Raw genomic sequence first — 18,162 nt, 5'->3', positions numbered from 1 at the left:
ACGGCTTTTAACTTCTCCAAACTTTCATACATCGCTCTTTGAACCTTCATATCTTCATCTTCAATCCTTATACATTTTCTTTGAACCTTTAACCCAAACCTTCATACCTTCTTCGAATCTTCATATTTTTGTTTAAACTTTCATATTCCTCTTCAAACCTTCATATTACCCAAATTACAATGGCAAAAACCTCCAAGTCAGTGCCTCAGCAGGCAGCTCCTTCATTTTCCCACCCGACCATAGATGCCGAGGTGGTCGTTCCCGAAGTGGCTCCAGAGCCCCCCATGAAGAGCTTCGTACCTGGGTGTTGCTCTATCGGGAAAGACTTCAACGTCGAGAAGGCCTTTAGTCAACAGGACCGAGGCGAGGGAGCATGGATATATATATGCCCCATCACTGAAGAAACCCTACCTATAGTCCGATCGGACTATAAATGGGAGGGTAAGGATGTGGTCGTCCCCGGGCCCAATGACTACATAACTACTCATATGAAGAGGTATTTAAGTGTTTACACTTACCCCTTCACGCTCGCCCTGGTAGACCCCATAGTTCTTGCTTTCTGCAAAAGGTACGAGGTGTGCCTTGGGCAAATCCACCCATACTTTTGGAGGATCGTGATCCTCATACCCATTTCGTAAACATTACCGAAGCCCCTCAGTTCACCCTCGACCATCTACTCCGCGTATACAGTCCACTAAATTTTCCGAAGGGGGATGATCAAGCTCGGTCGCCGAACAAGCAAGGCTCCTTTATCGAGCATCGATGAGGACCGAGATCGAGGCTGACAGGGGAGGTTTGTTCGGGTGAAAACCGAAGATCTGATCCCTCCCGGGTTTTCTGTAGTTCCCTAAGAAGTGGAATGCATCTCGTCAGTATTGTCTTTCTTAAGTATTCACTTCTTTTTATTCCTTCTCTCATCGCCTGTGTTTATTGTCATACAGTTGTTGCCCAAGTTCCTAATGCAATTCCCTGATTCAAGGAGTGGATCGAGGGGATCTGCAAGCATATGCCGTACTCTGAGTGTGCATAGCGCAAGCTCTCGATAGGTAAAAGGGAGGCCCGATCCCATGGTGAGGTTCTTTCCTGAGTAATCCCTTCCACATTTTTAGCATACAAAGTGCTAACTATTTCTCCTTTCTCACAGGTTTGCCTAAGATCACCAAACTTAGGCCGTTGGATGAGGACGAGGATCTGTCCTCGCTCGCCGAACCCTCCGTTTTGGGGCAGCTTGGGGATACTGCAAAGGAGAAGAAGAAAATAAAGTCCTTGGGTTATCCGGATGCCGATGCAAAGAAGAAGAAGGTGACCATCCGGGTCTGGAAGCCCAAAAGAGCACCAAGTCCAGGGTACCAAACCCCGATTCCCTCTATCGGCTCAAGGACAAGCCCGAAGACAATGACCTTTTTATTACTTATGGGTAGACCCTTAATGAGGAGGAGCAGACGACAAATAAAGAGGACCATGAGGTTAATCCACCTCTAACCCGGGAACCAGAGGGAGAGACGGAGGCTGCGGCCCCCAAGGAAGTCGCTCCTGTCCCGAAGGAGGCAACTAGTGTCATTGACATCGTGGAGACACCCTTCAATACCAAGTCCATGATCGAAGAGGCCCAAGAGGGAAAATAGAAGTCAAGCGAGGTGGCGCGGGGCCTAGATGACGTCCTCAACATGTTCTTCGATGGAATGGATATAGCCGCACTGGAGGATTTGTTTGGGGTTGGTCACTTGGAGGTTAATAAGTGAGAATTTTGACTACTTATTAGTGCATTTTAGCTTTCGTTTTAGTCCAAAAGTGTTGCCTTTAAGATGAAATCCAACTCAAAAAGGAGTGATCTGAACTCGAGGACAAAAACAGACACAAAAGCTTAAAATGCGGACCACAGAATATCATCTGCGGCCGCAGATTGTGCAGAAGAACTTATCAGAGATCTGTGAGAAGTGTGGTCCGCACATGAAATGTGCGACCGTAGAAGATAGGCAAGAGCAAAAGTTCAGAGACCTTACATATCAAGTTCAATGGAAGTGCGGACCGTACAATTATTGTGTGGCCGCAGAAGATCAGCTACACGACCGCAGTTACATTTGTGCGGTCCGCAAAAGAGCCATGTGCGGGCGCACTTAGAAATGTGCGGACCGCAAAAAGAGAGAGAAGCGGTCGCGGTTCATAATTGTGCGGCCGTAATATTCCAATCCTGCCACGCTGAACTAAATTGCGGACCACACATGGAATTGTGCGGCCGCAGAACCTCCGAAAGGGCATTTTTTTCTGAAAATTCCAGCTCTGTATAAATTGAAGAGTTTCACTTTTTTAGGTCAAGTTTTTGACATCAGCAGCTACAATAGCCGTTTTTCTTTGCTCTCTTTAGTAGTGTTTGCCATTTTGAGCTTTTTGAACATAAATTTCATTATTTTAATTATCAATATGAGTTTAACTATCATTTCTTCTTCTATTTCTTATGTTTTAAGCATGAGTAGCTAGATTCTCACTAGGGTTGTGACCCAACCCTAGAGTATAAACTTAATGATTGTTTGATTTATTTCTTGTTTATGGTTGGGTGTTTAATATTTAGCCTTGTTCTTGCTTTTAGTTGTAAAATTACCAGTTGCAAACATTAGTTCATGCCTATTTAACTTGGTGTCTACTTGAGAAAGAGAGACTTAGTCTAGAAAAACTTGGCTAACAAGAAATTGGGGTAAATCAAGAGATGGATAGTCCCAATTAAAGGGTTGAATCTAGAGATAGTAAAACCCGACTTGAGCTTTTTATCATCTATTTTGTTCAATACCTATTTGGACTTGAGAAAGCCAAATTGCGCAAAAATCACTCTCTGACCGAGAGGTATTGAGTGGATACTCGAGTGTTGATAGCTATAATAAACCCCGACCTATAAAACAAGCTTTAAAGTTGTCATGACCCAAACCGATGGGCCGCGACGGGTGCCCGAGTCCTATATGTCGAACACCCTTAAGCATGCGTTTAAGATATAAACCTGAGTAACATATGCGAAGGAAAACTGTCCAAAAGACATATCTACATATATATGCGGAAATACAGTGGGCGAGCCGGCAAGGCTGCTATAGACAACTATATACCCAAAATTGGAAGCCGTCAAGACCACATACTATTCAACTATACATAACTGTCTATAGATCTCTAATAGAAAATACAACTGTACAAGGACGGGACTGGGCCACGTCATACCCATACATGTATGCTAGCATATCGTACCAAAATCAAAAGCAGCTTCGGATCGAGTGGAGCACGCCAACTCTCGCTGATCAAGGATCCTAAGAAGGGGGACCGTCGACTTGCCTACCTGCACCTGCGGGCATGAAACGCAGGCCCCGGGAAATAGGGCGTCAGTACAAATAGTGTACTGAGTATGTAAGGCATGAAAATCAGTACATAAAAGACATAGATGAAACATGGAATAAAGGAATCCATCTGTAAGTCTGAATAACTTGGTGAATTCTGAAACATTTATAATGTCATGAAAGTGCGTATAAATATCGTATCATGCATAGGTATAGGTGTACATAATATCATCAAGCCTTTGAGGGCATCCCATCATATCGTCTCAGCTATTGTGGGTAACATCATCAACATATACCAACTGATCAAGTGGTGGTGCGTATATAACGCTGTAACCTTTTCCCATACCCCATATACATATATTTATATATATATATGCGTATATAACACCATCTAGTCATGGGTCAGTGTAAATGAATGCAATGCATAAGAAATACGTTAATAAGATTCGGAATGCCATAAAAATCAATATACATTTCGGGTAAACTTTATCAAATATGTGTTTTTCTGAGACTCATGAACAGAAGATATAATAATAATTCACATAGGGAATCAAGCATATAGACACCCCTAGTATTTCTATGAATAGAGTCATTTATGAATGATGCGTATTTTGCTCGTTTCATTTGTATTATTTGGATCATGTCAAAAAGAAAGAAAGGATAGCCTTAACATACCTGAACCGGTTCTCTGGATAATCCTTCTAACATACGACTTTGCAGAACTTTTAAAAAGGGCTGGGTCCTAGTAATGAAAAGTTGCTTTAACGAAATAAACATCCATAGAAAGAATACACTTTTTTTTTGAATTTGTCACAGTTCCACTAATCCAAAAGAGTCCTTGAAAAATCCTCTTACATCGGAACATTTTTCCAGCTACATTAATGATCATTCGAACTCTCATCCAAAACACTGAGCTTGAAGAAAAATTGTGGAGCCGTTATGTCAATTAAAACTGTATCAAGAAATTGTCAGCGCTAAACTTGAAAACAAATAGTAGAATGTCTAAATTTTTCCTGGGAAACCAACACACTTTTGATTTCCATCTCTACCCTATTTTCAACAGATATGGAGATCAAGGATTTATATTTTCCTTTTTGTATTGATAGAAACGAACTTATAGTGAAATGTCAAAGTTTGTAAATTAAGTTGGTTAAAATAGAAAGGAACTACTCATCCAGTGAGATAGAGATACCATAATTTCCGAAATTCCACATTTTATACTGTGGAATTGAGTCTATGATATTCCTAATGAGCATTATATTAGAATTTGACATATTTTATGTAATTGCTGCCACCTAAGCCATTATGACCCTTATTCATATATATACATGGTGGCTTACTTCCACGTTTTGGGGTGGTCTTATCTAATAATTTATTACTTAATTAGGTAATTCCGTTACCCGGCAATTAATCAATTACCAGCATAATTAAGAATTGTCTCAATTTAATTAAAATTCTATTTATTTTTAATACACTTTATACATCATTCTATCATGGTCATATGGTACCTTGTATGGTACTAGTCCATAAATATCGGGTATTATCGCTCGACCCATATTTTATCCCAAATTGGCAACCTTCAACGAAATTCATTTTCTTTAATTCGTGTACCCTTCATGACACTTACTTATCGCTTGTTATAAATAGCATAAATACGTTAATCTTAAGATAATCTCATCCCTGAGTCTACGCCAATTAACTGAAGACGAAACTTTTAACGTACAAAAATGCGAGCTGCAACTAAAATTTAGAACCGGTTAGGAAAACACCTAGGTGAAGGTCATAAACCTAGGCTTTTTATATCATTTGAAAAAGAACAAAAATAATTTCCTAGTTTCAATTCTTAGTTGGTAATCTTGGTTTAAATAAGACTTAGAAATAAACCAATTTTGTGGAAGTGCAATTTGAGATAATTCAAGCTCATTCACTATAATATATATTCCTAAGTCCCATTCATAGCTCCCTGTGAAAAATCGACCCCGACTCCTTGTTGGGTATTACTATTGCATCGACCATTTAATAACCTCAAATAAAAGGTGTGACTTGGACGAGATCAGAGGTCCCGAAGAAGGATGTGCCATCTGGAGCGGCGGGCAGAGTTCAAGCCCAAAAATAGTAAAGTAATTCCCTGCTCCAAGAGTGGACCCCGAGCGGAAGAGAACGATCGTTCTTACAGTACCGGAGGATGCACGGGTCCTGTGTGCTCTGGTGGGCGTATTCAGCTACCTCCGATACATGGTACTTGTGTGCTCTGGTGGGAGTCTGTGATCCTCCCCCGGCCTGAGAAATGGCTGCAGTAAGGGGAGCAACCCTGCCTGAGCCAAAGTGGTGTACATGCTTATGAACTGCGCAAGAGTCTCTTGAAGAGCTGGAGTAGTAGTAGCAGTAGGCGTATCAGGTGCTTGGACTCCGGCTGGGACTGCTGGTGGTACCTCGGTAGCAGCTTGTACGGGTGCTCTGGCTGCACCACGTGCACGTCCTCAGCCCCTACCCTTGCCCTGGCCTCTAACAGTTGTAGTAGGGGGCGCGAGTGCCAGATCAACTCGGGTAGCACATGTCCTCACTATCTGTGAGAGAATAGAAGACAGAAGTTTAGAATTGTGATATCAAAATCTCGCACGACAAGGAAATCAAATGAAGTGGAATTTTTCCTAACAGTTACATAGCCTCTCGTAGATAAGTACAAACGTCTCCGTACCGATCAGTGAGACTCTAATAAACCGGCTTGTGATTCATGACTCCTATGAACCTAGAGCTTTGATACCAACTTGTCACGACCCTGGTTCGCCTTCCATGAACCATAGTCTCTACGACTAGGTAAGCCTAACAATGTGGAAAATAAACCAATTTGCGGAAAGAAACAAATAAAAACCGAAATACCGAATTAAAACAGTATTTAAAAGTGCCGCTCGGCATACACAATATCAACTCTCAAAAAGTAATACATTTCCCAAAACCCGAAATCTCATGATCACAAGCCTTTGAATGTCTAAAAGTATCTAACTCTGGAATGTCTAACAAGGAAACAAAAGTACAGAAGGGCTAATACAAAAGGGAGAGTAGAAAGGGACTCTTCGGTCTACGGACGCGGTATATATACCTCGGAGTCTCTACGAACACCTCGTCTCAAGCGCGAAAGTCTGGGTGGATGTACCTAGATCTGCACATGAAAAACATGCACAGAAAGGGCATTCACCACAGCGGTACTAAGTAAGTGTCGAGCCTAACCTCGGTCGGGTAGTGACGAGGAAGGTCAGAGCCCTACTGAGATTAAATAAAGAAATATAAGGTGTGACAGTATAAGATAAAGCAGTATAATTGCAAAATAACAATAAGAATTAATACAGGATAATAAGGATAACTACAACTGAAACAGAGGTAAAAACAACCACCAGGAATACCACTCTACACAAGGATAATAACCGGGGATCTCTCAGTATCCCGAGGATCTCTTAGTACCCTCAATATATGTCAGAGATCACTTGGTATCCCGAGGATCTCTTGGTACCCTCAATATATGCTAGGGATCTCTTGGTATTCTCAATATACGTGCTAGGGATCTCTCGGTATCTTGTACCTCCGCTCAAATCATAAAATACGTACAGGGGAGCTGTTGTCCCGTAGTTCCAAAGTAAAACACACAGCAATAACACAAAGAATACTCAGTTAAACTCCATTTCGTACCAAAGCAAAACAGGAAATTCTAACCTAGCATGCTGCACATAATCCAAATAAGGCAGTTTGAGAAAGTAAAGCAATTAAGTCAATTAGACATGCTTTCCTAAGCTAACAGCATGCTTAAATTGCAAGTAGTATAAGTAGGAAAGGAAACACAACTATAGTTAATGAAAATAAGATTTTCAACAATTAACACAAGTACGCACTCGTCACCTCAAGTACAAGGCATTTCAAATATCAACAATACCAAATTCTAAGGGAAGTTCCCCCCACCCCCACCCCCCACAAGGTTAGGCAAGCCACTTACCTCGAACCGGCTCAAAAGTCAACTTGAAACCATGTTCTTGCCATGAGTACTCGACTCCAAATGACCCAAATCTATTCAATTCAATTGCATAATGTAAATAATACTTCAAGTAACTGATTCCACAAAGAAATTCTAAGCTAATACGCGAAATTAGGTAAAATGACCAAAATGCCCCTCAGTCCCATGTCTCGGAATCGGGTGAAATTTATATTTTCAGAAACCTTGTACTCTCACGAGTCTATACATAATAAGAACACTGAAATCGGAGTTCAATTGGCCCTTCAAATACCCATGTTAAGGTCTCTTAATCTTAACCCCTAATTACCTATTTTCCCCAAATTTTTTACCACTAATTAGGTCTTTAATCTCATATAAACGAGTTATGAAGTCAAAAATGTTACCTCCAAGTGATTCCCCTTTGGTTTCCTCAAAAATCTCCCTCAAAAGCTTCAATCCCATTACAAAATGGTGGAAAAATGAAGAAGGATCACGGATGGGCTATTTAAATACTGCCCAGATTTAACCCTATGTAGTCGCAGAAATACCTATACGATCGCATAAGACAACTTCCTCAAAGCAACGCGATCGCGACCAGCTCTATGCAATCGCATAGAGAAACTCCATCACACCACTGCCACACCAAGTCCTTCTACGCGAACGCAAAGGTCCCTATGCGAACGCAATGACCAACACTGCTCTCCCTATGCGATCACATGCCTACTTTCGCGATCACGATTCACAAAAAATACCTGACCTCAACTTACCCTACGCGATCGCGGATGGACTCAGACGATCGAAATGAACAATCACTGCTGCTAAAAATACCAGAAAACCAGTAATCTCCCAAAGGCCAAAAGTGCCAGTTTGAGCATCCGAAATACACCCGAGGCCCCCGGGACCTCAACCAAACCTACCAACATATCCCATAACATCATTCAAACTTGTTCCAACCTTCGGAACGCTCAAAACAACATCAAAACACCAACTTAGCATCAGATTCAAGCCTAAAAACTTCAAAAACTCTCAAAATACGCTTTCGATTAAAAAGTCTATCAAACCTTGTCCGAATGACCTGAAATTTTGCAAACACGTCACATTCAATACTACGGAGCTACTCCAACTTCCGGAATTCTATTCTGACCCTCAGATCAAAAATCTCACTATCGAACCGGAAACTTAAAAATTCAACTTTCGGCATTTAAAGCCTAAATTAGCTATAGACCTCCAAAACACAATCCGAACATGCGTCTAAACCCGAAATCACCCAATGGAGCTAACGAAACCATCGGAAGTCCATTCCAAGGCCGTCTTCACACTGTTCCGACTACAGTCAAATTTCCAAAACTTAAGCTCTCTTTTAGGGACTAAGTGTCCCAAAACTCTCTGAAACTCAAAGCTGAACATCCCGATAAATCAAAATAGCATAATAAACACGGGGAAAGCAGTTAATAGGGGATTGGGGCGTTAATTCATAAAACAACCGGCCGGGTCGTTACATCCTGCCACACTTAAACATTTATTCGTCCTCTAACAAGCATAGAGACATACCTGAAGTAGTGAAAAGGTGAGGGTAACGGCTGTGCATATCCTGCTCGGTCTCCCAGGTCGCCTCCTCGACCGGCTGACGCCGCCACTGAACCTTTACTGATGCAATGTTCTTTGACCTCAGCTTTCTAATCTGCTTGTCCAATATTGCCACTGGCTCCTCACCATAAGATAGATCCTTGTCCAACTGGAGTGAACTGAAATCCAACACGTGCGACGGATCACCGTGATACCTCCGGAGCATCGAAACATGAATACCGGATGAACTCCTGCCAAGCTGGGAGGTATGGCAAGCTCATAAGCAACCTCCCCAACACGCCACACTATCTCAAAAGGACCAATAAACCTCGGACTCAACTTTCCTTTCTTCCCAAATCTCATGACGCCCTTCATAGGCAAAACCCGAAGCAGAACTCGCTCTCCAACCATATAAGAAACATCACGAACCTTCCGGTCCGTGTAACTCTTCTATCTGGACTAGGATGTACGGAGTCTATCCTGAATCACCTTAAACTTCTCCAAAGCATCTTGAACCAAGTATGTGCCTAATAATCTGGCCTCACCCAGCTCAAACCAACCAACCGGGGATCTACACCGCCTACCATATAAAGCCTCATATGTTGCCATCTGAATGTTGGACTGATAGCTGCTGTTGTAGGCAAACTCCGCCAATGGCAAGAACTGATCCCAAGACCCTCCAAACTCTATCACACATGCATGGAGCATATCCTTAAGAATCTAAATAGTGCGCTCGGACTGTCCGTCTGTCTAAGGGTGAAATACTGTACTCAACTCCACCTGAGTACCCAACTCACGCTGAACCGCCCTCCAGAACCGTGATGTGAACTGAGTAACTCTATCTGAAATGATGGAAACTGGAATACCATGCAGACGAACAATCTCCCGGATATAAATCTCCACTAGACACTCCGAAGTATAGGTAGTACACACAGGAATGAAGTGCGCGGACTTGGTCAGCCGATCCACAATCACCCAAATAGCATCGAACTTTCTCAAAGTCCATGGGAGCCCAACTATAAAGTCCATGGTGATCCGCTCCCACTTCTACTCTGGAATCTCTATCTGCTGAAGCAACCCACCCGGTCTTTGGTGCTCATACTTCACCTACTGATAGTTGAGGCACCGAGCTACAAACCCAACTATGTCTTTCTTCATCTGCCTCCACCAATAGTGCTGTCTCAAATCCTGATACATCTTCGTGACACCCGTATGAATGGAATACCGCGAACTATAGGCCTCCTCTAGAATCAACTCCCGGAGTCCATCAATATTGGGTACACAAATCCGACCCTGTATCCTCAATACCCCGTCATCACAAATGGTCACACATCTGGCATCACCATGTTGAACCTTGTCCTTGAGGACAAGCAAATGAGGGTCATCATACTGATGCTCCCTAACACGATCAAATAAGGAAAACCGAGAAACCACTCAAGCTAGAACCTGACTGGGCTCCGAAAGATCCAATCTCACAAACTGGTTGGCTAAAGCCTGAACATCCATCGCCATAGGCCTCTCCAATGCTGGTAAATAAGACAAACTCCCCAAACTCTCTGCCCGATGACTCAAGGCATCGGCCACCACATTGGCCTTGCTTGGATGATACAAAATAGTGATATCATAGGCCTTCAGCAACTCTAACCACCTCCTCTGGCGTAAATTTAGATTCTTTTGCTTGAACAGGTGCTGCAAGCTCCGATGATCAGTTAAATCTCACAAGGAACACCGTATAAATAATGGCGCCAGATCTTCAGGGCGTGAACAATGGCAGCTAACTCTAGATCATGGACGGGGTAATTCTTCTCATGTACCTTCAACTGTTTGGATGCATAGGCAATTACCTTACCGCCTTACATCAACACCGCTCCAAGGCCAATCCTTGAGGCATCACAATAAACCATATAAGACCCCGAACATATAGGCAATATCAACACTAGGACAATAATCAAAGCTGTCTTGAGCTTCTGAAAGCTCGCCTCACACTCTTCCGTCCACTGGAATAGAGCACCCTTCTAGGTCAGTCTGGTCATAGGGGCTACAATCGATGAAAGCCCCTCCACAAAATGACGGTAATAACCCGCCACGCCAAGAAAACTACGGATCTCTATAGCTGAGGATGGTCTGTGCCAACTCTGCACTGCCTCTACTTTCTTCGGATCCACCTGAATACCCGCACTCGACACCACGTGGCATAAGAATGCCATGGAATCCAACAAAAACTCACATTTCAAGAACTTAGCATATAACTTCTTTTCTCTCAAGGTCTGAAGCACTGTCCTCAGGTGCTACTCATGATTTTCCCAACTTCGGGAATACACCAGAATATCATCAATAAAGACAATGACGAACGAGTCAAGATACGGCCGGAACACACTGTGCATCAAATGCATAAAGGCTGCTAGGGCATTGGTCAGCCCAAATGACATAACAAGGAACTCGTAATGACTGTACCGAGTCCTGAAAGCAGTCTTCGGGATATCTGGCTCCCGAATCTTCAACTGATGGTAATATGAGCGCAAGTCAATCTTAGAAAACACTCGTGCGCCCTGAAGCTGGTCAAATAGATCATCAATACGAGGCAAAGGATAACGGTTCTTCATTGTAACTTTGTTCAACTGGCGATAATCAATACACATACGCATAGAACCATCATTTTTCTTCACAAACAAAATAGGAGCACCCCAAGGTGATACACTGGGCCGAATAAAGCCCTTATCAAGCAATTCCTGTAACTGATCCTTTAACTCATTCAACTTAGGAGGAGGCATACGATAAGGAGGAATAGAAATGGGCTGAGTGCCCATCAACAAATCAATGCCAAAATCAATATCTCTATAGGGCGGCATGCCCGGAAGATCAGCTGGAAATATATCAGGAAAATCCCGTACTACTGGGACTGAATCAACTGAAGGGGTATCAATACTGACATCTCTCACATAAGCTAGATACGCGTCACACCCCTTCTCAACCATACACTGAGCCTTAAGAAAAGAAATAACTCTACTGGGAGTGTGATCTAAAGTACCCCTCCACTCAACACGTGGTACACCTGGTATAGCCAGTGTCACGGTTTTGGCATGACAATCAAGAATGGAATAATGGGGATACAACTAGCCCATGCCCAAGATAATATCAAAATCTGCCATGTTGAGTAACAATAAATCGGCTCTGGTCTCAAAACCACTAAGAGCAACCAAACACGACCGATAAAAGCGGTCTACAATAACAGAATCTCCCACACGAGTAGAAATATAAATAGGGGAACTCAAAGAATCCTGAGGTACACCCAAATATGAAGCAAAATAAGAAGACACATAAGAGTAAGTGGAGCCTGGATCAAATAGAACCAATGCATCTTGGTGACAAACCAGTATAATACCTGTGATGATAGAATTGGAGGCAACCGCCTCGGTACAGGTAGGAAGGGCATAGTATCTGGCCTGGCCTCCCCTTCTAGGGCAACCTCTACCTCCCCGACCTCCACCTCTAGCTGGCTGAGCAGGTGGGGTAGCAACTGGAGCTATAACCATAGCCTGAGAACTCTACGGGGCGTGTTGTGGTTGAGAAGTCTATGGAGGCGCACTTCTCCCAAGTCTAGGGCAATCCCTCACCATATGGCGTGTGTCCCCATACTCAAAACAAGCTCTGGGAGGACGTGGTGGTTTGACTGGATCGGGCCAGGTCTGCTGGACTGACCTCTGAAAGCACCCAGCATAGGAGGCGCACTAGATACCTGAGGTGCATAATAAGGCTATTGAGGCCTAGGAGGAGCTGGAATACCAATGGCTGCTGGAAGAGCTGAATGAATATGGCGACTCATATAGCTCCTACCATGACATCCTGCAGCTGGGGCACGGGCACAAGAATAATGGCCCAACTCTCGAGACCTCTTGGCCTCCCTCTCCTCTCTCTCCCTAGCATGCATACCCTCAATCCTTCTAACAATTCTCACCACCTGCTGGTAAGAAATATCCATCTCCAACTCACGAGCCATGCTAGACCTAATGTTGGGAATAAGCCCCTCAATAAACATGCGAACCCTCTCGCGAACAGTAGAAACCAAGGCTGGTGCATGTCTAGCCAAACTAGTGTAACGGACAACATACTCTGAGACGGTCATAGTAGCCTGGCACAAATGCTCAAACTCTGCGCACCATGCGTCCCTGAGGCTCTGAGGAATAAACTCCCTCAGGAACATATCTGAAAACCAAGTCCAAGTTAGTGAAGCAGCCTCGTCCGGACTGTCTAACTCATAGGTGCGCCACCACTTAAAGGCGGCTCCTCGAAGCTGGAAGGTAGTGAAAGAAACCCCACTCGATCCTGATATACCTATAGTGTGGAGGATGCGGTGACACTCCTCCAGAAATCCCAAGGCATCATCTGATGCTAACCCACTAAACACCGGAGGATCATACTTTTTCAACCTCTCAAGTCTCCGCTGCTCATCCTCTAAAGCCGCTGCCCTGTCCTCGGGCTGAACTGGCACTGCAGGCAGTACAGGAATAATCTTTGGGACCTGGTCAACATGCACTCGCTGCTCAGGAGTGCGGGTGGCGGGAGTCTGTGCTCCTCCCCCAGCCTGAGAAGTGGCTGCAGCAAGGGGAAACAACCCTTGTAAGCACGTGATTTTTGACCCTCCCCGGGATTTTTTGCGTTCTTAAGCTTAAATATCTAATTTAGGACTAGTATAGCCATTTTAACTATTTTTACTTTATTTCGTTGCAAAAAGAAAAAATTTCAAAAAATATATATATATATTTTAGTTTATGTATCTCTCATAAATTTGAAAAATACAAAAAATTGCACTTTATTTTTGTACTTTATATAATTTCGAAAATTATAAAAAAATAAATAAAATATAGTTCTATTAAAGTTTTATAGGCATTTTTAACTTTGAAAAAATACAAAAATATTACCTCATATTTTATCTTAATATTTTAAAACGAAAATTACAAAAAAAATAAAAATAAAATAGTTTTATTAATATTTTGTAGCTATTTTAAACCTTGAAAAATATTTAAAAAAGATATAGTTTTGTTTAAATACTAGTCTTATTTTTGGTAGTTATTTTGCTTACACAGGACTAGTTAAGCAACGTGTTCCTATTTCTCGGGTCCGGGCAAAAGAATAATATTCGGGTTTAAACTACCCGGTTTTAGGCCTAATTTTCGGACCTAGCCCATAATAAACAGTGTCCAGGACACGTGGGGAACCCCACCACGCGTGGGGGACATATGCCTCGAACCCCACCACGCGTGGGGCTCATTTTCATGGGCAAACCATGTCAAATACACGGACTACACATTTGACAAAAGGGGGGATTTTTGAATGAAGGAGGAGGATTTTGGAATTTTTGGAGAAAGAGTACTGTTCCGCTTTCTTCTTCAGAAGAAGCAAGAAAGCAAACCCTATTGAGCTTCGACCACCGGACCTCCTTCCCCCAGCTCCTCTCACCTTCACGACCACCTGCTACCCTGCCTCACGACCACCGGACTCCCCCCTTCTTTCACCGTGAAGCCACCCTTCAACCCAACTCCTCCAACGCCACCTCCATCAGCTTCGCGACCCCACGACGCTAAACCACCGGCGACGATAACCCTCACCACCAAACGTCACTGCCCAAACAGCTCGACCACCGTCTGAACCAAACAACCCCGTCTACTACTAACTCCTTCCACCTTCGTCACTGTCGAAACACCACCACCACACGGACCCGCCTCCTCGCCACCGTCCTCACCTTCCCAGAAACCCTAAAACTAGTCGAAACCACCGTCGTCAACCTCCAGAACCAGTCCGCCATTTTCAGTCCAACGTCGTCAACCTCCAAGCAGTCGTAGCTTCGTTTCCGAGCAACGGTAGGTTGCTTCAATCCTGCTTGGCCGAGTTTTCTGTTTTCCGTAGAGGTCGACTTTGGTTTGTCGAGGTCCGGTACGTCGAGGTGCTGTTCGAGGTTCCGTCGTTGTTCTTCGGTCAGAGAGGTCCGGCTTGAGTTCCGTCGGAATCGTGTTTGTCGTTCTGAGTTTGTCGAGGTGCAAAGGTTAGTAAACCTCGATGTATTAGATAAATAAACTTTATGTTGAATGTTTGAGATGCAAATATAAAAATTGGTATGGAAATTTTTTGCCTATGTTTCATTGTATGCATTTTTGCTCATTTTGCGTTATGTGATTCTCGTTTGTTTGATGTTGTCACACCTCCTTTTTGCGTGCCCCGCCCCGAGGGGTAAGATGCGCGGGTGGAGTTTTTCCAATTTAAGTGACAATATTCGAAATGGGATTATTTATTTAATTCAGAGTCGCCACTTGGGAAAGGTTTGGCTTTTGGTGTCCCAAGTCACCGGTTTATCTTGAATCCCAAATCGAGGAAAATTTTCGACTTTTCCAAATGAAGTCTGCGAACCAGAAATTCTAAGTAAGGAATTTTGTTGACCCGAGGGAAGGTGTTAGGCACCCTCGAATCCCGTGGTTCTAGCACGGTCGCTTAAATTGTTATAATGGCTAAATATCTGATTTAAATACATGTTATGACTTACGTGCTTTTATTAAGTTTAAACCGCTTTTATTATTATTATTTATTTTTTTTGTAGAATTGCAACGTCGTGAAAATGCATCTTGAACCACGTCACAATCAATGTGCCCGTGATCGTCGACACATTTTGACTTCGTTGAGATTTGGATTTGGGTCACATCAATGTGCACCCTGAATTTAAGAATATAATTTAGTTTAAAGTCGCGCCTAAAGAATCTAAACGCGTTGTTATTTGGGAAGGCAGTGGAATTCTCTAAACAGTCCCTCCCAAATTCTAAGTATTTATCATGATCAATTATTGAGGGCCCCGCAGTTTGCATTTTTATTCAGCGAGGCTCGTCTCATTATTTTAGAAGGGTACCCTACAAATGACTACATTTCTACTACATTTATCTTTAAAGGGAAAGATGATGCCGAATTTTGCGGGTTTGGACAAATACGGACTGAATCCTTATTATGTTTGCCGAAACTAAACTTGTTTGATTACCTGATTGATTGTTCATGAGGTGAGGGTTACCGCATGCTTTGTCTTCGTCGAGTGAATATGTTTATTAATTCGCTAAGTGAGATTGCAAACAAACTAACAACATATATTAAGTTATGTTTAACGACCTCCAAGTTCTATTTTTAACACTTCAACCTATTTGAAATTGATAAACGAAATCAGCTGTTTATTAGGAAAATTACTACTAATTGAACTCAAAATGGCTATTAGTTTTTCTCAACAATCATTACATCATTTCGAAACGAAGAATCTGTACCGAAACCTGATATCAAACCGGCATTGGAACAAATAAACTGACAAGCGAAACTGGCATTCATAGCCAGACTTTTAATATGACTGCATGAGAGTTTGTTTGGGATACATCTATCCCAGACCTAATACCACAGATTTGTCGATTCAGTGGTCTAGGCAAAAATACATACAAGTGTTTGCCATGACTTCTATGTTATACAGTCGTAACTAAACCAAACAGTATTATACTGAACTGAACGTATCCCAAATCAAACATGCTGTCTATCATATTGTTATTGCTATTGAACAGTGCTATCTAACAGTCCATCTCAGCAGAATGTATGCTAGTTTTATACAGAGTGTTTGCAGTTTGCAGTAAAATACAATCCCACTAACATTCGACCTATTTTTAACACCAATGTTATAACATGAACAACTGTTCTTTTCTTTATTTCTGCTTCAACTTCAAACTTTCAACAATACAAAGTTTCAGAGGTTGTGTACCTGGAAATATTTGACAATTGAAGGAAAGGGGGAGTCAGCAGAATATAATGACAACAAAATGCAGCAGCAATCACAGCACTATCAGTAGCAGCAGGGCAGAAATAGCAGCAGACAAAGCAATACAGCAAGAACCCAGCTCGAGTGCAGAGATGCAACTATAGCCAATAGAAAGCAATAGCCAAATAACAGCAACACCCAGTGGAGTAGAATCAGAACTCCAGATAGTAGTAAACCAATGAAAGCACTCAACTAATAGACACAACTGAGATTTCAAAGGATCAGAATTGGCTTGAACAAATTGAAACAACTGAAAACCCAATAACAATAGGAGGAAGAAGGTTCTGATTGTTGGTTGTATAGCTTCTATCCCTTAACCTCTCTCTATCTCTGTTTGTGTTTTTCCTATTCAGCTCTTAAGGTTCAATGTCTATCCTTTTGTGTGTGTGTGTATGTATTTCTATCTCTCAATCATGTCTCTAATTCTGTCTGTATCTCCAGAACTTCAACTCTCCTCTATCTATGCTCTCTCTGACCTCTATTATCAGATGGTATCCTTTTCCTCTCCTCCCTTTTTTGTCTGTCTGTCTCTGTCTATTCTCTTATCCCAATCCCCCCTTTTATATCAGCCTCCCATCATCAATCAGAACATCCTCCCATGTGCTCCCTTATTTTCAGATTCCACTTACTATTTAAATAAGAACACCAGCCCATGATATTCCCTGGCAGACTTACTTTTAGGCAAGGTTTAATATTTTTGAACTAAAGTAAGGTAATGGGCAGCAGAATGTAGTCTGACAGCACATGCTGTCAAACTATTTAATTCAAAAACATTTAGGCAGGGCACAGGCTGTGCACAAAATGCACATGTTGTGCATAAGTGCACATGCTCTCCAATTTCAGAACTGTGACTAAACAGAACATTGCTCTTTTACACTTCTGATTCAAATTACTAATTATAAGCACTAAACTCAGTTCCTAAGTGATTCAAGCCATGCTTATCAAAAGTACATTGATTTGTTATCGTTCGGACAACTGAAACTAATTGACGACATATGTCGACTCGACTATACTAGTTATAACACATACAATCGTAACCAAAAATCAGACATTTAACAGTATCGACACATGATTTGAATTACACTGACTAAGCAAAGTGGTACCCGAGGAATCAATTAGTCAGTCCAAATTTGAAAATCAGCTAGTTGCCCAACACTTACATACACATTATCAAAACAAATGGAAAGACTCAATCAAACAGCAGAGGTTCAAGCAAAGTGGTCAAGGCACAGTTGCTAAAAGTCAAGGACACAAACAAAACATGAACAGACCTTTACCACAATCAGATGAACCAACACAAATAAGAAAAGAAAGAACTCACCTTAAACCTTGAAAAATCAAAACCTCAAACCGGACTCGGACAGACCTTTCTTAAGGCTGAACGGACTTTAATCGAAGTGTTTCTCAAATGAGAAACACTTTGATTAAAGTCCATTAGACCTTAACCTCTTCGGTTCGAACGGATATGGACC

The sequence above is a fragment of the Nicotiana sylvestris genome, chromosome 6 (assembly GCF_000393655.2).
Source record: "Nicotiana sylvestris chromosome 6, ASM39365v2, whole genome shotgun sequence".
NCBI classification, from domain to species: domain Eukaryota; kingdom Viridiplantae; phylum Streptophyta; class Magnoliopsida; order Solanales; family Solanaceae; genus Nicotiana; species Nicotiana sylvestris.
The sequence above is the reverse complement of the archived record's forward strand: the minus strand, read 5'-3'. Positions refer to the sequence as shown.